General features: G+C 45.6%; 1 long non-coding RNA gene across 1 annotated transcript; it reads left to right on the top strand.

Moving 5' to 3' along the window:
• Positions 1-4,691: 4,691 nt before the first annotated feature.
• Positions 4,692-5,685, top strand: LOC311313027. The gene is made up of 3 exons (XR_014630588.1): positions 4,692-4,831; positions 5,077-5,148; positions 5,574-5,685. It is a non-coding gene; the product is annotated as an uncharacterized lncRNA (long non-coding RNA).
• The last annotated feature ends 15,308 nt before the right edge of the window (positions 5,686-20,993 follow it).

The raw sequence follows: 20,993 nt of genomic DNA, 5'->3' as shown, positions 1-20,993 counted from the left end.
CCATCTCTGTTTTTATCCTGACTTCAGGGAATTTGTTTCTACCCTTAGAGGACGTTATTTTGTTGAGACGAGAATGTGTTTTTATTTCATAAAATCGCGAGAGAAATTCTAGAGCCAAATCCAATTGCCTTGATCATGACTGGGGACTGGGCGTGTTAAAGTCATTCTAACACTGCCCCTGATGTCACTGTAGGCTACTGCAGACTGGCTCTAATGACACTTGAACAGACACCCTGTTTAAGTTTTCCTGACTGAATAACAACATTTTTCCCCAAAGCAGGAGCTTGCACTTAACCATGTTTCTGAGTATCTCCAACAGACTGCTGATAACCGTTCCTGACCAAAGAGGGGAACAGGGAAACCAGACCAGAGGACTCTCCTTTTGCTCTTCTGTTTTGTCTCTGTTGTCTCTCATCTGTGGATCCACAGACGGAGCACTTCATCAGCCTGTACTGGGGGAGCGGGAGCGCCGAGGTGGCCCTCCAGCAGCACGACCCGGGCCGGCCCTACGTGGAGCAGTACCGTGTGGACCGGGCTCAGTTCAAGAGCCTGTACGTGCTGCTGGCGCCCTGGCTGTGTGGTGTCCACACGGACACCGTGTCCCACCGCACCTTCACCCTGCTGAACCAGGACAGGGACTCCCTCCTCACCTTCCGAGAGCTCGCTGGCTGACCGCTCTATGTAGACCTGCCCAATGGGGAGACAAGAGACTACCAGGAGCAGATGAGCAGCCTGAGAACAGGCCAGAAAACATGGAAGAGAAGTAGATGTTGCGGGGTGAACCTACCCGTCAAAGATGGAACAATCAGCACCAGGACATTCTGGCCTGTGTGGAATAGCTGTCAAAAGTAGCTGAGAGGACGGTCCATGCAGCCGAACCAGAGATCTCAAGGGCAAAGCGGTCACTGCCACACTGTCCTCTCCTCTGATGAGCAATCGGAGAGTGACCTTGACGGTCACCGCCACACTCTCCTCTCCTCTGATGAGCAATCGGAGACTGACCTTGCCGGTCACCTCCTTCTCGTGGTTGTGGTATGACAACGTGAACAATCTCAACAGCAATGACTGCACCTCTAACCGCACACACTGGAACCTACATAAAACATTCAGAGACGCAAACATGGAAGCTATGATCCAGAGGAAATTACATGCGATTATTCACAACAAGAGTGAATGAACTTTGAAATTATCTTGAAAAAAATATCATATTTGTTTACAAGAGTTACAATGGTTGAAACATGAGTTGATAAATAAGTTTGGGTTTTTCCTCTAAATTGACCAAGAGGTTTTTTGCCCTTCTTACACTGGTAACCATTTCATCTTTTTGCCTTGTTCAAACTTTAAAATCAAGGTTTTTTGGTGAATGGTTGTCCACTTTTAGACTATAAATAGTATATAATCATGTCATCTTTTTTACCTTGTTTCCTGTCATATTTCTGAAACAAGGGGTTTTGGTGCGTGATTTTGCACGTGGAAAGAAAATAATCTTTTTTTTTTTTTTTGCTCCACCTAGTGGAGAGATTATTTCCTTTCCACATGTATAGCATAGCTGAATGTTTAAACTTTGTGTTTGGATTTTATATTTTATTTTTGTGTACCTGTTCAGGCACAAATGGGGGATTGTTCAGGAATTTACATCCAAACACCTTAAACCTTTGTCCTCTCACTTCTCTTGTAATTCATCACCTCCCCCAAATATTCACATAGCTGTGCTAACATACAAAATGGCTTCCAGAGAAGCCATCTGTCTACAACAGAATAACCATCCTTTGTCCCCAATTGCCGCCCTTTTTCTCATGTCACATGTCTGTACTCTTGGCCACACCTGCCATTTCATATGATGTACAATGCAGTAGCCAATCACATCCTGGAAGGACCTTACCTGTGGTTTGACTGCATATAAGGCACAGCAGAAGACCAAACGGGCACTTCGCTGAATAAACCACCCTTGTTGCGTTTTCAGGAAGTCCTTGCGCTCGTATGCTTTTCACAATAAACCAGACTTAACCTTTTGAACGAATCTTGGTAAATCCTTTTGACTAGATCAGTTATTTTACGATCACAATATCATTTTGATATCTTAATGTAAGAAATTAAAATTCATGAAACCAACTAGGGATACTAGGGAGCTTCCTAGGCGCATGTGGGGAAAAAAGTAAGAAAAAAAAGTCGGAGGTCTACACCAAGGCCTACAAACCTGCACTGGGGCCTACAAAACATGTATTTACTCCTTATAATAAATGCAATTTCAAAGATAATGAGTTGGGTTGATAGCCTTGCTTCGCCAGAATTACATTAACAATGTTGGGGGAAAAATAACCAAAAGTGAGTTTAAATTTTTATGCAGACTACACAGTTGTTTATGGATGTGCAGCAAAAATTACAAAAGGCTTTTGATGAACTCCAAACTGCTTTTACTATGGATCAGGCCCAGCTGAAGCTTGTTTTAAATGCAGACTAAACTGATGGTTGTTAATGTCTTTTTCATTTTAAGTCTAAGGAAACACAGTTCAGCAAAAAAAGCTTCAGCTGTCTGCCCCTTAGCCATGGAATGAGCTTCAAACTATGAAACTGCAGGTTGTCTAACTAAACATTTTTAACTGGAATAAAAATTATGGAGGAAAATTAAATCCAGGTCTGTAAAAGTTTTGACTCATAAGTGGTGACATTGCTGAAATAAGCTTGCCTGCCTTCAATGAGTAGTAACTTGATGTGTCTTTTCTTTTTTAATCTTTAATTGTAGTTTGTGTTTTTTGTGCTGCTTTCTTGGCCAGGTTTCTCTTGTAAAAGTGATTTTTAATCTCAATGAGAATTAACTTAGCTAAATGAAGGTTAAATTAAAGCTACATGAGATAACCCTACTAACACAGTACGTAAAACTGACGGGACACATTGGTGTAATTGTGGTAACTTTGCGACGGTACCAGCAGCGGACCTAGCTGACACCTAGCTGACACTTGCCTTTTCAGTCGCAAAATAACCAAAATAGCCGTCCTCAAGGACACTGTAAGGGAACGTAGCCGCCACTGCTGCTTAAATCCGTAACTACGATGTAATTAAATAACGTGACAATGTGGTTACATCACAGTCCCAATCTGACTTTATTGGAAATGTGTCACAGTGGGTCAGAACATTTGTAAATTACTAAGTCATACAGTTGTCATACACTGTATTAAGTCATACAGTTACAGAATTGTAATAATGAGGAGAAATCCTGCATGTGTGTAATTTCTCATTTACAGTTAATATTAACACTAAAGATTTGCAGTCTAGGCCTAATAAAAATAATGATAAAAAATATGCCTATGAATAAAGTCCTAATTTTGCAACCTAAATGTGAGCAATGAACGCTGAGCAGTGAACGTAGAATGCTAGGCATTGGGCTACTTTCTTAGGTGACACAATTGAAGAACTAGACAAACAAGTTACACACTCTGGTACAGTAGGTGGCTGTATGCACATTAAAGTTGTTTGCGATCCGCCACTAAACCCAGCGAAGAAGAAGAAGACGACGACGGGTTAAACTTCCGCTCCGTTTGAAACAGAAACGATTGAGAAAGACCAACACGCTGTCTTTGTCCCCGCGACAACACAGATCCTGTAAGTATCTCAATTTCAATGTATACATAGCTAGCTATGTATTTTGGTATCGTCCCAGATAAAACACCAACGTTATGTGCAAGCTACCCTTTTGTAATGATTATCTATATGCAGATGCTCTCTTTCCAATGTTAGCTAACTAGCTAGCCAGCTAACGTGATTAGCCTTTTTCTGTACATCATGGCTAGCTAAGTAGCCTACGTAAAATTACTCTGTCGCAATTATTGTTATAACTTTCGCTTTTGTGTAATTGTAGCTTAAATTATAATGTTGGCTTGGCAACTTGAGAATATTTCAGTTGTGTACACTATAACTTTTATGAAGTGTTGTCGTGGGCCATTGTTTCCTAATTACGGGCAATGGTGGAGTCTTCTCGAGTCTAGCAGGCTCGTGCGAGCTCCTGCACGTTCGTACTGTTTCATCGCTTGGAATAAAATGCGATAATTAGCTTACTCATTGATTTCGCATTAACCCACGACACCGTTAGTATTTGTTTGTTTTTAGGCATTCATTTTTCCGAAGTTAACGTTAACAGAATACTAGAAGCCCCAACAACGGAGCTAGGCTAGCTAGCAGGATTTGTTATAGCAGCCATCTTGGCTTTTTTGGTTACAGCAGCCATCTTGGTGGATTTCATGTTACTCTTAACTGTTGAAATGGTTGCTAATTCTGTCAAACGGGTAAAGAATTGTGTACTACGTTTTCACTCGCATACAAATCCAAATTTTGCATAATAGGTACTCATGATGTGGACTACTAATATAGTGTCTTGCAAAATCTATTTAATTACTGAGTGTGAAGGGTGGTAGACATGTTGCCCTGTTCCTCTAAACGTGTCAGAAATCACGTGGTCCTGTGGAGTGTGCATGTCAGCCAACGAGAGGGTCACCCACCCACTCTCTCTCTCTCTCCCTCTCTCCCCTCCCATGCTCTGTTGCCAACCTCCCAGTTCTTGTTTGAACTGAGCAAGAAGCAGGTGAGCGGGACAGGAAGAGGCGCTAAGACGGGGACAGGCGTGGCCAGGGGCAGTCCTGGGACAGCACCACAGGCTCTGTGAGTCTTGTTCAGTTGAATGCCCTCATGAGTATTAACAGAAGAGCACCATATACATATGCACACATACACTCTAACATGTCGCTCTCTCCTCAGCTCAGCCCAATGGTCTCTGATGGTTCTGTCTGGCCAGCCCTTAGGTGGAGAAACACCTGATCATCAATATAGGCAGGCACACGTAAGTACAAATGCACATACGTTTCCATAGACGGGATAAACAAATGGGAATATTGATATTGAGTTAATGTTAGCGGTAGACATGTGAGATTCATAAGACGCATCACTGACGCCAGTGACGCCACAATATCAGGGAAATTGAGCAATTGCTTCCCTGTAGTGCAAACTTGCAAGATTCGCTCAGTTATTAACCCTTCTTGCCTTTTTTGTTGTTGGTTTTCTCTCTCCTCCTTCCTCTCTGTGCAGTTCTCCTGTGTGCTGAGCCGCTATCCCATGTATTGCCACTGCTGACAGGGTAGAGCTCAGCCCCATGCAGAAGTGAGTGATGAGGAGAGGGAAGATCATTTTCCCGTTTTTTTTCCCTCCAGTTTTAGGAACCGTCTCAAGAATGTGTTCCCCACTTTTATGCCTTTAAATCAGGGTTGGAGTATTCCAGGTGTGTGGCCATGGCCATGAACACCAGTAGAGGAGGGAACCAAGTGTCTCATTCTCTCTCCACAGTTGTGTGGTTGTAACCCCCCACTAGCTACATATTCATTCAATCTTTATTTAACCTCGTGAATCAATTGAGAGTAAGCTCTCATTTACAATGACGTATAATCACTCTATATTTGAACTTGTACTACAGGTGAGATAATCCTTTTTAATGGTCTCTCTCATTCGCTCTCCTAGCTGTGATGTTAGAGTTGTGCAAGACTTGGGTGTTCTCCTGCTCTGAGTGCCCATTCTCCTATACCTCCCAGATCTACCTCCACAAGCACATCAAGAGGAGCCATGACAACCTCTGTCTCTGCTGAGGAACACACAGAGCATTATGAAGTAGCCAGTGCCTTGGCGAAGGTGTTTGAGCAGCAGTCATCAATGGATTAACTCCCAAGACACAAGGAAGAGACAGCGCAACACGCACTATGACTCCAGTGACGAAGGTAATATAATAAAGTGCATTCAACAGTCCCAAAAGATTACTACTTGAGTTGACTAATCTGAGCTAATTTACCTCTACTATATGTTCCAGTGCCCAGGCAGCCGGTCGGCAGAACTCAGACCAGACCAGCTATGCCAGGTGCCAGAGCCGGAAGGCCTGCTCTGCCAGTTATCAATGCAGGTATCCATGCATGTTTGTGTTGGTGAAATGTCTATGCATATTTGCACACTTACAGTTAACTCAGGACTTTCTGAAGACTCATGTACTCTGTTCACTAATTCGCTCATCTCACATCTCACTACTCGGCAGTAGATGTTCATCGCCCGGGTCCTTTGAGCCAAGGCGCTGTGAGCCCAGGCCCTTCAGCCGTCCAGGCACGAGCAGCATGCATCAGCGATTAGCACCTGTGAATGAATTTCAAGTCTCAACAAAGTGTTCTGTTTTTCCCATTGACTGTTATTCTAAACTGTGTAGTTCGTTCTCATAGATCAGTCTGTTAGAACTACAAATCCCTCCCTGTGTGACATCACTTCCCTGTCTTCCCCCTGAAACTGTCACTTCCTCTTTCACTGTATAAACCAACGACCCCTCCTCACGTTCTTCACTCTTGCCTGGAATCACTTCCGGTGCGAGGGTCCGACTCTGCAGAATCGTAACATAGAATAAACTATTGTACTTTGTTTAAAACCAGCTTGAGCGACCACTCAGCGTGTTCTTTGACAATCTAACTAAAATAAGGATAAAAATCCTTCACACACCCCGGCCAGACCAGGTCAGGGTCTGACATGTCTCATGTCGAGTTGATTCTTCCCCTTATGCCAGAATCACTACGCCGCCAGCACCATAGTTTCCTGCTCATCCCTTTATCCTCTGGTTTTCAGGTAGTTCTCTGATGCCATCGCCTGTGAGACCAACAGCTCCAGCAGTGTTGCCATCAAGCTCTGCAGATGCTGGTATGCTGAATTTTGTGAACTACTTCATGCTGCATGTAGGGATATACTTTGAGTTGAATATCCATTATGGGACCGTACAATTACTTATAGCCACATCTGTGTTTAATATCCAGACTTCCAGAGGATGATGTGTCAGCAGTTCTCCAGCGTCATGCAGAGTCTGAGGGAGATGGCACAGACAATGATGAGGCTGGAGCAGAGGCTGGAGCAGAGACTGTCCGGCGAGTCTGCAGACAGCTATCGGGGAGCAGTACTGGATGACCTGCACCCTGCTAAAACGGAGGAGGAGCTGCTGGTCTTGGAGGAGCAGCTGAAGGACAAGGATCATCAAAGGAAGATGGTGAGTAACTTCAGGGCAGAACTTTGTTCCTTATTTTTGCAGGGAAGTGTTAAGGAAATGTAAAAGTAAATGATTGTCTTTATGTTTTGCAGACACGATATCTGAGTTCCATTGGCGGCAAAGATCTGCCAGATGTGGTCCGGCGGGTGCTGTCAGCCATTGCCATACACAGAGTGTGGTGTGTCTACAGCATCCATGGGAAGAGGGGGAAGAAGCCTCTTAAGAATATGACCCTCTACAATGTCATATTACGTAAGGGATTGTTCATATTTTCGCAAAATAATACATTGTCTTTGCTTCATGCCATGTGCATTGAAACCATTCCCTTTTTGGTTAAAAGGTGCAGTTATGGCCTGTAAGCCAAGCACCACTGTGACGGAGGTGTCTGCCCAGCTGCTGAAACATGCCCCTGCTCGATGCAAAAAGGTATGTGATGTCAGGCAGTTAATTTTCTCGTATCCAGTGACATGGCACGCTTCCAATGAACGTATGCGACTTGCTTTTACAGCCATTTCATTATGTCCTTAGGCATCTGCTCCAGCCCAGCTGACCTCCCCAGCCCAGCCCCTGACCGCAGCTCCAGCCCTGACCACAGTGGAGTATTCAGATGAGGATGACCTCTTCTGCCCAGACCCTCGATTCAGATGTGGGTGACCCCCAGCCCATCTCCCTAAACCTGCCTTTCCAGCCTGCCAGGATGGATGCCTTTTTTGTAAATAGTTTTTGTAAATTTTAACCTTTTTTTGTGGGATACAACGGTCTGTTCCTGGTCTGCCTGCCACAGAATGCGCACTTTGTTTCATTTTTGTTTTTAGAACTTTTGCAATTGTCAGATAATGGGTTGCTAGCCAGAGCTTGTACATACTTTTTCTTTGCTTTTCTGGCTATGCGTAATGTGACAGACCGTAAACCTCATCCTTGTAAATATGTATACTTTTAATTTGTAATGTACTTTGTGTAATAAAATGTTCTAAACTGTTAATGGTGTTCAGTCTTATATTGGTTTGTATCATAATGCTTGCTGCTATATCCCCATATAGCATTAATTCGTTTTTGTACTGGTAAATGCTAAATATAGCCAGTGGTACTGCAAATGCTAAATATAGCCAGTGGTACTGCAAATGCTAAATATAGCCAGTGGTCAGGGTTTAGTAAGTAAGTGACCATATTTGCACCGTGCGAAAAAGACGTGCAGACCAAGTCATATAAATACCTGTAAATCTAGTGTCAGCCAAGTGAGTTTATTACGGAAGTTCCTGCCCACGTTTTTTGCACGCGGCCGCAACCATATTTGCACCGTGCGAAAAAGACGTGCAGACCAAGTCATATAAATACCTGTAAATCTAGTGTCAGCCAAGTGAGTTCATAACGGAAGTTCCTGCCCACGTGATCACGTGCGTTCTTTGCACGCGGCCGCAACTTCTGAATGACGTGTCGTTCTAACGTAGCGGCTACTAATCGGCAGATCTCGCGTTTCCGTAAATGGCCGCGTAATTTCCGCACGTGGCGCAGATTAATCGTCACCTATAGCGGCCGTATGTAGAACGTTTGCGCAACCTGCGTGTGTTAGTAGGGAACTTGGCACTTTGGCGGCCCCTCTAGATGTGATAAAATTGGCACTGCGTATTAAGAACCACACTTCCCACAATCCCCCACTCACTCGCTGTAATGATGGGCGGGGGGGATGATAACAAACACGCGTGGAGCAGACTAGATTGGAAGATTGGAGCTACTTTCTGGAAGGATGGCTTCAAAGCAGGTAAATACCAGTCTTCTTTATTTTATGTGCATGTAGATTTCGTTTCGCGGGGTGAAGCGTTGTTGTCTTTATTGCGACACGCAAAACGCATCACTTCTGTTTCCACGGCAAGATTTCCTGCCAGTGTACTAGCCAGTACACCGGAATTATAAAATAATAAATTCACAGGGTTTCATGCTATCTCATGTCACAAAAATTATTTTTGGGGTCTTGATAAGGCCAATTCATAAACTAATAGCAAGTAAAGGTGAATATTGAACTATAAAAAAGTTATCTCATTGAGCTTTAAAAATGAAAAAATATTGTATGCAACAGGTTAATGTATTTTGAAGAAATCCAAATTCCAGTGATTTAATCTCTGGCTTTATATTCTTGATGCTGCTGCTAATGAAATCAGGACGTCTCATAAATGGTATCACATTTAAGGGGAGACACAGTAGGTGAAAACATAGTTTTTCAATGCCCTGGTCAAATTTTAGATTTTGTGCTAGTTTGCTTCCATAACATGTCTTCTTTCATACTAGTGGAAATAAAACATAAAAAATACGCATTAAGATGTTTATTTTACTTCATTTAGTCTGTTTGCGTCTGTAGATTCTTCCTAAAATCACCAAAAGTTAGCATTCTTACGCCATACCACGACCATTGTCTGGACCATAACATCCAAGGTGTTATTGGAAAGGTCTCTCTATCTAGCACAATGTTATCGCAACCAAACGTGATAGTTTCATTTGTATCAGCAACCAATCGTGGAAATACAAAGGCGGGTTTGATGCTAAGCGTGAAATCTCATTGGCTGTTGTTGATTTCTGAGAACGTGATTGGTTCAGATGTGATCATGTGACACTTTTCCACTTCCTGATCTCAAACCCAAATGCCGTCTGTGAAGCGTTCTAAGCGTGAAGCGTTCTAAGCGTACTAAGCAACAACGACAACAGTGTTTGCTCGCAATGTTGAACAGGAAACGAGAAACTAAATGGAAAGGATTACATTTATGAGACACAAAGTGCCTATTCACGCAAGTTGTCATTAGCCGGTGCTAGCATGTCCAGTGAGCAGCAGGGAGATGAGGCTAGCGTTAGCATGTCCAGTGAGCAGCAGGGAGATGCGGCGCGTTTGAATGAGCTGATAACTGGGTTGATTTGTCCTAATTGTGCAGGGACTGGTCTTAAAATTAACATAGATCCTCAGAATAGTGGGTTCTGTAGTACTTTGCTCTTAGAGTGCAGTCTTTGTGAGAAATGGCTATCGCAAAAGTGTCTACACATCGACTCGGCTTCATGATACAACTAAGAATGATGTTGCATTTGATGTCAATGTGAGGATGGTCCTCTTAGCGCACGAGTTAGGGTTGGGGTATGCAGCTCTTAAAAAGATTAGTAAAGTGTTAGGGATCCCAGGGCTTCATCTGAAAACGTATCAGAAACATGACAAGAGGGTATCAGGTAGGCTATTGAAACAAGTTCCCTCTCTCTCTCTCTCTCTCTAGCCAATATCAGAAGCCTTTACATATGCACAGTAGTCTCCCTCTCTCTACCTGTGGCATTTCTACATGCATCCATAAACTGACCAAATAAACTGTTTTAATTTCAGTTGCTGAAATAGAGAGAGGTCTGGAGTCCTTGCACAGAAGCAGAGAGCAGATTAGGCAGGCATATGCAGATGTGGACCCAGAGGTAGGTAAGCTGACTGCCAATTAATTAAAAATGTTACAAAATTATTACAGTTATTGAGAATTATTACAATAATTCTCAATAACCAGCGTTCAGTGGACAACATGAAGGCGGCAATATGGGGTAGTCTGCTTCACTGTATGTCCACTGATGACAACCCCATGCACACCAGCAACATATTGTGGTTTTAGGACAGTTTTGTGGACTGCAGCTGAGTGGGTTCTACAAACCAGCTGCTTAGAACAGTTTTGTGGACTGCAGCTGAGTGGGTTCTACAAACCAGCTGCCTAGAACAGTTTTGTGGATAGCTAGTGTGGTGCCATCTGAGGAGTGACTCTGTAGACCTATGACGGCGTAGCTTGATGTCTCCTATGGTGTTGCTTTTGACGATGGTTATATCACTTGTTTGTTTGTTTGGCAATCTATATTTAGCTTCTATTGGTGTTTATCCTGCATTGTTTACCACATCTTGTCCTCTGTATTTATGAATCAGCTTACTCTTCATGTTCATTCATTCATGTTTTCTCCATGTAAAAAACTAAAAAGTTAGATAATCTGTTTTCTCATGCATGTCCTCGTCAAATGTGTCTATCTTTGTCCATGATCTGTTTAACAAAATAATACAAGCTTTCTAAAAGGGAATGTTCTCTTCCCTACTAACATTGTCTCGTCTCTAGTCTCGTCTTACTAACATCCCACTCGTGGGCTGTACCTTGACGTGGTGAGTGGGCTTCCAACTAAATAGGTCTTGCTTCTCTATACAAAATGTCTACTCCTGGACTATTTTGAATCCACAACATGCTGTGTTATTCAGTTTTCAGTTTCTATGTGTTTTCAGATGTTGTGTAATGTTGTTACTAATGATGTGATTGGATACTGTGTTTGTAAATATTGGTTTCCAATGCAAATGTATGTTTTTTTAACAATACAAATTTTCAAAGCCTGTTTTCTCAAAATGAGTTATTTCTCATCTTTGGGACATCAAAACCACCACTTGAGTAGCACCTACATACACCTAACTTTCCAGTTTTCTTCCAATCCATATTCTGAAGGGTTTGGCCAAGAGGGATTTTTTAAATTTCATTCATAGCCTGATTTATATAACAGTTTATCCATAAAACATGGCGAAAATTGGTCTTTTTATGACTGTTGACAGTATTTTCTGATTTCTGAAGTGAAGAAAAGAGAAATCAAAAACACCTCTTGGACAAAGTTTTGAATAGGGATATGTGAACAAAATGAAACAAGAATTTTGAATCTGGCTTGAACCAATTAAAAAATTTGATGTCCCGAAATTATGCAAATTAGCGCATATTTATCCATAAGATTTCAGAAAACTTGTAATACAAGAAAGATGCTCCTTAATGTACCTAACAAACTGGGAGAGTTTGATGGTGATACCTATTAAGGATTGTTTTTTTCCTATTCACCTGGGGTGTCTCCCCTTAAAGATGATCCTGAACTGCTTGTGATTGTTTTCAGAAGGTGTAGATTGCACTGTCCTTCGCTGTCCTTAAATTCTGAGTGGAAATGAGAAATTGCACATTTGTAGATTTTGGGTACATTTCTTCATTAGCTTAATCAGACTCAATCATGAAACTTCTGAGGGAAATGAAAAAAACAAGACAAATTGTGAATAAACCACCATATCCTTGGAGCATGAACCGTTAGCGTGATCTTGCCTGTGAAGCATACTTTCATCTTGTGAAGCACATCTGATCTTGCCTGTGAGGCAGCAACCTTCAAAGGCAATCATGCTAGTCTAAGGTTAGGTCATTTGAGATAAGAGCAGCAGCAGATCTAATTGTGAGAATCCTTGTTTGAGAAGTCATGGTCTCTCTCTCTTTCTCACTCTGAATTGCAAGAGTGAGTTCAACTGAATCCTTAAATCTGCATCATAGGATGACTTTTGAAGGCAAGTTACAGAGCATGACAACCAGTAAACCTCTCAATTTTGGAAATGTAGTACTTCATAATAGTCTTTCCATTGAATGTATTTATATTTTTGTATTGTATTATTCTCTATTGAGCCCATGCTATTACTGTAATGTTTTTTGTTTCGTTTTTTCATTTAAATTCCAAACTCTCTTGTTCAACACTGGACCAAACCCAATTTACCCCTTTGATTCCATTTCAGTGAAAATGTTCCACACTTAAGCCTCTATCAGTAAAGTGATGTCAAAGCCACATTTTACAGGTAATTTCCCCACGGAGGAATCATTTTCAATTGTATTTTTCAACTTTTTGTTTTCAACTTTCCAGCGGTGGTCAGGGAAGCCGTCCGACTGAAGAAGGAGGCCTTCTGGGATATGTTAGCCCGGGAGACCCCAGAAGCAGTTGCAGGGTATCGACTGGCCCAGAGGGCTGCGGCTTCGGCCGTGACCAAGGCAAAGCAGCGGGTGTGGGAGGAGTTCGGAGAAACCATGGAGAAGGACTTTCGGTCGGCACCACCAAAGTGTTTCTGGAAGACCATCAGACACCTCAGGAAGGGAAAGCGGGGGACCATCCAAGCTGTATAAAGCAAGGAGGGGACACTGCTGACCTCAACTGAGGAGGTTGTTGAGCATTGGAAGGAGCACTTTGAGGAACTCCTGAACCCGACTAATCCACCCTCTACAATCGAGGCAGAGCCGGAAGATGATGGGGGGTCGTCAATTTCCTTGGAGGAGGTCATTGAGGTAGTCAAACAACTCCACAGTGGCAAAGCCCCAGGGACTGATGAGATCCGTCCAGAAATGCTGAAGGCGCTGGGTGTTGAGGGGCTGTCTTGGTTGACACGGCTCTTTAACATTGCGTGGAAGTCTGGGTCAGTGCCAAAGGAGTGGCAGACTGGGGTGATGGTCCCAATATTCAAAAAAGGGGACCAGAGGGTGTGTGCCAATTATAGAGGCATCACATTACTCAGCCTCCCAGGGAAAGTGTACTCCAAGGTGCTGGAAAGGAGGGTCCGGCCGATAGTCGAACCCCAGATCGAAGAGGAACAATGTGGATTTCGTCCTGGTCGTGGAACCACCGACCAGCTCTTTACTCTCGCGAGAATCTTGGAAGGGGCTTGGGAGTTTGCCCAACCTGTCTACATGTGTTTTGTGGACTTGGAGAAGGCTTACGACCAGTTCCCTCGAGAGGTCTTGTGGAGGGTTATGCGGGAGTATGGGGTGAGGGGGTCCCTACTTAGGGCCATCCAATCCCTGTACACCCAGAGCGAGAGCTGTGTCCGGGTCCTCGGCAGTAAGTCGTCTTCCTTTCCGGTGGGGGTTGGCTTCCGCCAGGGCTGCACTTTGTCACCAATTCTGTTTGTGATTTTCATGGACAGGATATCGAGGCGTAGCCGTGAGGAGGTGGGTTTGCAGTTCGGTGAGCTGGGGATCGCGTCGCTGCTATTTGCAGATGATGTGGTCCTGATGGCATCATCTGCCTGCGACCTCCAGCACTCTCTGGATAGGTTCGCAACTGAGTGTGAAGCGGCTGGGATGAGAATCAGCACTTCTAAATATGAGGCCATGGTTCTCAGCAGGAAACCGATGGCCTGTCCGCTCCGAGTAGGAAATTAGTCCTTACCCCAAGTGAAGGAGTTCAAGTATCTGGGGGTCTTGTTCACGAGTGAGGGAACCATGGAGAGGGAGTTTGGCCGGAGAATCGGAGCAGCTGGTGCTGTTCTGTAGTCGCTTTACTGCACTGTTGTGACAAAAAGAGAGCTGAGCCAAAAGGCAAAACTCTCGATCTACCGGTCTATCTTCGTCCCCACCCTCACCTATGGTCATGAAGGATGGGTCATGACCCAAAGAACGAGATCACAGATACAAGCAGCCGAAATGTGTTTTCTCCAGAGGGTGGCTGGGGACTCCCTGAGAGATCGGGTGAGAAGTTCGGTCATCCGGGAGAGACTCGGAGTAGAGCCGCTGCTCCTTTGCATTGAAAGGAGCCAGTTGAGGTGGTTCGGGCATCTAGTGAGGATGCCTCCTGGGCGCCTCCCTAGGGAGGTGTTCCAGGTGTGTCCGGCTGGGAGGACCCAGGACTAGGTGGCGGGACTACATCTCCGCACTGGCCTGTGAGCGGCTAAAGATTCCACAGGCAGAGCTGGTTGATGCTGCTAGGGAAAGGGATGTCTGGGGCCCCCTGCTGGAGCTGCTGCCTCCGCGACCCGACCCCGGATAAGCGGATGAAGATGGATGGATGGATTGAACTTTTTGTTTTCATTCTTCTCTCTCTCCTCCTCTCACACACACGCACCACACACACACACGCATGTGCGCTCTATTTCCCTCTCTGTTCGCTGAGCTCCCCACTGCGCCTCGCCTGGTTCTGATGTGTCGTGATGAAAGGCACCTGCTGTTCTCAGCAGAAAACCTCCTTGTCTCCATGACGCTGACATCCTGTTTGCATCATTCACCAGTGCCATGCTAATCCACCTCCTCCTCACCGGAGGCTTGGGTTGTGCCACGGAGGTGAAAGACTGTCAACACTATAGGGCAATAAAGGCAAATTGTCTTTAGTAAAACCCCATCTACTTAAGAGAGGGGTATGGGTCAGGGCAACCAGGCTTTCTTTTTACACTCTGTAGTTAGGTTCCTTTTTCAGGTAGGGTAGTGTGACATTTTCTGGTGACATTTTTCAGGAGGAACCTAATAACCTGGCATCGCCAGACCCAATTTGTGCGCTAACGTGATCCTTAAGTGCCTGAAGCTCTTGTCATAACCATTTAAATTGGTTGCATGAGATTCTGTACACAGTAAATATTGCAAAAGCTGGGTTATAAAAAAAAACACTGAAAAACAAAACAAATGTCAAGCAGGACAATCAATCAATCGTACAAGAAACTGTTCTGAAAAGTGTTCTGTCGATGTGGCAGGATGAAACATATTTAGCCGCATGGCACACTCTGTCCTCTCTCCTAATATAATAATAATAACCCAGTTCTGGTGGGATCACACATTTACATTAGGTAAGATATAACTTAAATAATCCCCAGGGGGGGCAAATTGCGTTACAGCAGTAGAAGAGACAGAACAGAAGAGGGATAGAATAAGGTGTGTGTGTGTGTGGTGGGGGGGGGGGCTCAGGCGCTGTTGTATATAGTCTGATGGCACAAAGGAGTGCCTGCACTGCTCGGTCTGAAGGCACCCCATCTGCCACAGCTCGTCATGGAGGGGATGGGATGGGTTGTCCAGGAAGGACTTCAGTTTGTTCCTCATCCTCCTCTCCAACATTCAAGATTTCTTTATTTGTCACATGTAATGTACATGTACAGTTACAGTGAAATGTTGCTGCCGGCTTCAAGATTATGCTCAATACAGATACATTTCAATACTGAATTTACAAATAGCAAATTTACAAGTTACAAATTTACAATTTACTCTATAAGTGCCATTTCTATACAGAATACCGATAGGGGTAAGATAATATACAGTAGATACCTGGAGGGGGGGGGGGGGGCATGGGTGTCTTATGTACATGCTATAGCTATAATAGTAAAAAAAAAAAAAGAAGACATTTGCATGTGGTTATGTTAACCCTCCACGACTGCCAGACGGCCCAGTCGTTGCCCCACGACAGAGCTGGCCTTCCTCACCAGCTTGTTGAGCCTGTTGGTCTCCCCAGTCCTGATGTTACCTCCCCAGCAAGCAAAGAACAGTGTGCTGGCTGCCGCAGACTGATAGAATGTCCGCAGCAGCCTACACGTCGACGACCTTAGCCTCCTGTCTGCTCTGTCCTTTCCTATAGAGGGCCTTGGTTTTATCTGACCAGTCCAGTTTGTTGTTCAAGTGCACTCCCAAGAACTTTTACAAGTCCACCATCTCAATTTCTTCCCCCTGGATGGTAAAAGGGGTTGGGGGCTTCCTGTTCTGCCAGAAGTCCACCGCCAGCTCCTTGGTGTTGCTGATGTTGAGTCGGAGCTGGTTCTCCTCAGACCATCTAAAGAATTTCCCGTCCACAGCTCTGTACACCTCCTCTATGTCCTCACTGATGCTGCCCACAATAGAGGAGTCATCCGAGAACTTCTGGGGGTGGCACTTTCCAGAGTGGTGGCTGAAGTCAGTAGTGTAGAGGGTGAACAGGAAGGGTGACAGTACAGTTCCTCACCAGACCTCTTCAATGGTCTTGTCCCCCCCCCCCCCCCCCCCCAGTATCTTTCCCAGCCACACACACACACGTACGATTGGATATTTTTGCATGAGGACTACAGCCTTCATCAAACCAGGAAGCAATCATCACAGCGTAACTAGACGGTGCATTACCCTCTCGTGAGTTGACAGGCTAGTTGTTGATTTCTGAATGTATAATGTAACTAACATGGTGATTTCCATGTCTCCTGAGCTTCCCCTATGATTAGTTTGATGACCATATTCTGTTTACTCTGACCCCGTTTACACCTTGCATTAAAATGTGTCTCCTATCGAGATTGTATCTAGATAATGATTTAGCCTGATTAAATTTACACCTGGCATTAATATGCGTTTCGATTACCTTCAACCCGATCCGTTTGAGATCCGATCGACTCTGTCCAGCTGACAATCGAACGTCACATCCTGTTTGTTCTTGAATATTTTCGTCTGACTAAATTGAGAGTAGACACTTTTGTCTCGTCTGGACCGGTCTGGACTCCAACCTTACCAGGATCCATTTTAATGCTTTCTTGCTAGCTGCCATGGAAGCCTGCTCCTTGCTGGTCTGGAACCGGCGCGTTCCAACGGCTACGTATTTCCGCCCACGTTGTTGATATGTGGATTAAAAACGCATTTCCATTTACACTTCTATTAAATGTGGTCGAAATGTGTCCCTGACCACCTCCGGAGGTGGTTTGGCCGATCGGATCGCAATCCGTCCTCAAAACGTTTTGGGCGCATTTACACCTGTATTTTCATGTGGTTTAGCACGATCAGATTGCAATCTGATCACCAAAAACGCATTTTAATGCCAGGTGTAAACGGGGTCTCTGTGAACCCACAGAACCCCAATCCAATCATTACTATTTATTTTGTTCTGTCATGAAAGGTACACGTATCATCTATTTGTTGTTCTTTGCTTTGTATTGTATTAATTCATGCAGTAGTGATTATATGGCTGGGTTTATTTGTAGTAATATCAGCGGCGTCTGGTGGGTCCAAGAAGAAGAAGCCAGGACCAACGAAGCGCACACAATTTTTTGGGGTGTGCGCTTTCAAATCATGCCCTGATGGGGGGTTTCACCAGAAGGGCGCTGAGCATTGGCATTTTTATGTAAAAACATACAGGAAAACTACAGTAGCCTAGGCTACTGAGCCATTATATGACAACAACGGCCAAGCACCATGAAGAGGAATGACAGGACGATCAAATACACCCCCTTAGGGCACAGCCCTCAATAGCGTACTCCCCTACTTCACTTATCAGTGTTTAGGCTACTAGGCCTATTAGCCCACCGCTCCAGGAAGCAAAGTTTACGCTCTTGAGTGCTGATTAAATCTAGGCAAAGCAAAACGCACAGCCATAACAACTGGTAATTAATCACAAAAGACCAACCTTATATCGTAACCCAAACTCGTTTAAACCACTTCATTTTGGAATCAACTTTCAACAAATACTCAAGATCTCCGTTTTCGATGTTCATTGATGCTGCCAGTAGCTAGATAGCTAAAGTGGGTAACGTGATTGACAGGTGATGTGATTGACAGGTGATGTGAATGACGGGACAGTCATAACAAGTTTTGATTGGATAAACCGTCCCAATGTTAAAATGTCAATGAGAATTCCAATGTAAGCACATCGAGAGCTGGCTACGCCCACTTTTAAGCATTTCAACGAATTGCAGATAGGTTACATTTCGACTGATGACGACATCGTTTGCGATTTTGTATGTGTGGGCTAATTTGGTTGACTTTTCATTTGGTGTTGATTTCCGTAAGCCATAATCATTTTACCTGGCCTACAATGTTAAGTGAATGACGAGCTAGTAAGACCGGTGTCAACGGACTGTAACGTGGACTGTGTTTTCATGAGGACTGTAGGGGGCGACGGAGCACTACCAAAACGCTAAACACGGAAGAAAATTAAGCGATATAGCAGAATACAAGACGCATTTAAGTCAAAAACAGTCTGAAAGTCTAAGCTTACCCTGGCTTATAGGAGCAATCGCCACTGAGTAATATGTAGATTCAGTAAATAAACCTTTTTCGTGCTTGAATCTTGTGGTCTCTATACAGAGGACAATAACACACTCCCCTGAGAATGAGACTGAATTAAAAGTTATTGTGATAACTTTTTGTGTGCGCCTGCGAGCGCCTGGTGGCCGGGTTTACCACGGAGCCCGGCCGGGCCCAGCCCGAATAAGCAACGTGAAAGCACCATCTCCTCCTCCATCGTCCCGTGGACCCACCACCCGCGGGAGGAATTGTCGGGGTCGGGTGCGCTGCCAACTAGGTGGCGGTGAAGGCGGGGGGCACCGACGGACCGGACCCGGGCGGCAAAGGCTGGCTCTGGGGACATGGAACGTGACCTCGCTGGGGGGGAAGGAGCCGGAGCTTGTGAGGGAGGTGGAGCGATACCAATTACATCTGGTGGGGCTAACCTCCACGCACAGCACCGGCGCCGGAACCAAACTCCTGGATAGGGGTTGGACCCTGTTCTTCTCCGGAGTTGCTCACGGTATGAGGCGTAAGGCAGGTGTGGCTATACTAGCTAGCCCCCAGCTGAGCGCCTCTGTGCTGGATTTCACCCCAGTGGACGAGAGGGTCGCCTCCCTGCGCCTTAGGACTGTGGGGGGGGGACTCTGACTGTGGTTTGTGCTTATGCACCGAACAGCAGTGGAGTTCTTTTGGGGGCTCCTGCAGGGGACTCCACTGTCCTACCGGGGGACTTCAATGCACACGTAGGCAATGATGGAGAAACTTGGAGGGGCGTGATTGGGAGGCATGGCCACCACGATCTGAACCCGAGTGGTGTTTTGTTGTTGGACTTCTGTGCTAGTCACGGTTTGTCCATAACAAACACCATGTTCGAACACAAGGATGCCCACAAGTACACCTGGCATCAGAACACCTTAGGCCGAAGGTCGATGATCGATTTCGTTATCGTATCATCTGATCTGAGGCCATGTGTTTTGGACACTCGGGTAAAGAGAGGGGCAGAGCTGTCCACTGATCACCATCTGGTGGTGAGCTGGTTTCGATGGCAGGGGAAGCTTCTGGACAGACCTGGGAAACCCAAGCGTGTAGTGAGGGTGAACTGGGAACGTCTGGAGGAAGAGCCTGTCCGGAGAGATTTCAATTGCCACCTCCGGCGGAGCTTCTCAGGCATCCCTGTGGAGGTTGGGGACATCGAGCATGAGTGGTCGGTGTTCAAAGCCTCCATTGCTGAAGCTGCAGCATGGAGCTGTGGCCTGAGGGCCATAGGTACCTCAAGGGGCGGTAACCCTCGGACACCGTGGTGGACAGCGGTGGTCAGGGAAGCCGTCCGACTGAAGAAGGAGGCCTATCGGGGTATGTTAGCCCGGGAGACCCCAGAAACAGTTGCAGGGTATCGACTGGCCCGGAGGGCTGCGGCTTCGGCCGTGACCAAGGCAAAGCAGCGGGTGTGGGAGGAGTTCGGAGAAACCATGGAGAAGGACTTTCGTTGGCACCAAAGTGTTTCTGGAAGACCATCAGACACCTCAGGAAGGGAAAGCGGGGGACCATCCAAGCTGTATACAGCAAGGAGGGGACACTGCTGACCTTAACTGAGGAGGTTGTTGAGCATTGGAAGGAGCACTTTGAGGAACTCCTGAACCCGACTAATCCACCCTCTACGATCGAGGCAGAGCCGGAAGATGATGAGGGGCGTCAATTTCCTTGGAGGAGGTCACTGAGGTAGTCAAACAACTCCACAGTGGCAGAGCCCCAGGGACTGATGAGATTCGTCCAGAAATGCTGAAGGCGCTGGGTGTAGAGGGGCTGTCTTGGTTGACACGCCTCTGTAACATTGCGTGGAAGTCTGGGTCAGTGCCGAAGGAGTGGCAGACTGGGGTGGTGGTCCCAATATTCAAAAAAGGGGACCAGAGGGTGTGTGCGAATTATAGAGGCATCACATTACTCAGCCTCCCAGGGAAAGTTTACTCCAAGGTGCTGGAAAGGAGCGTCCGGCCGATAGTCGAACCTCAGATCGAAGAGGAACAATGTGGATTTCGTCCTGGTCGTGGAACTACCGACCAGCTCTTCACTCTCGCAAGGATCTTGGAGGGGGCTTGGGGGTTTGCCCAAACTGTCTACATGTGTTTTGTGGACTTGGAGAAGGCTTACGACCGGGTCCCTCGAGAGGTCTTGTGGAGGGTTATGCGGGAGTATGGGGTGAGGGGGTCTCTACTTAGGGCCATCCAATCCCTGTACACCCAGAGTGAGAGCTGTGTCCGGGTCCTCGGCAGTAAGTCGTCTTCCTTTCCGGTGGGGGTTGGCCTCCGCCAGGGCTGTGCTTTGTCACCAATCCTGTTTGTGATTTTCATGGACAGGATATCGAGGCGTAGCCGTGGGGAGGTGGGTTTGCAGTTCGTTGAGCTGGGGATCAC

The sequence above is a fragment of the Borostomias antarcticus genome (assembly GCF_949987555.1).
Source record: "Borostomias antarcticus genome assembly, chromosome: 9".
Lineage (NCBI taxonomy): Eukaryota > Metazoa > Chordata > Actinopteri > Stomiiformes > Stomiidae > Borostomias > Borostomias antarcticus.
The sequence above is the reverse complement of the archived record's forward strand: the minus strand, read 5'-3'. Positions and strand labels throughout refer to the sequence as shown.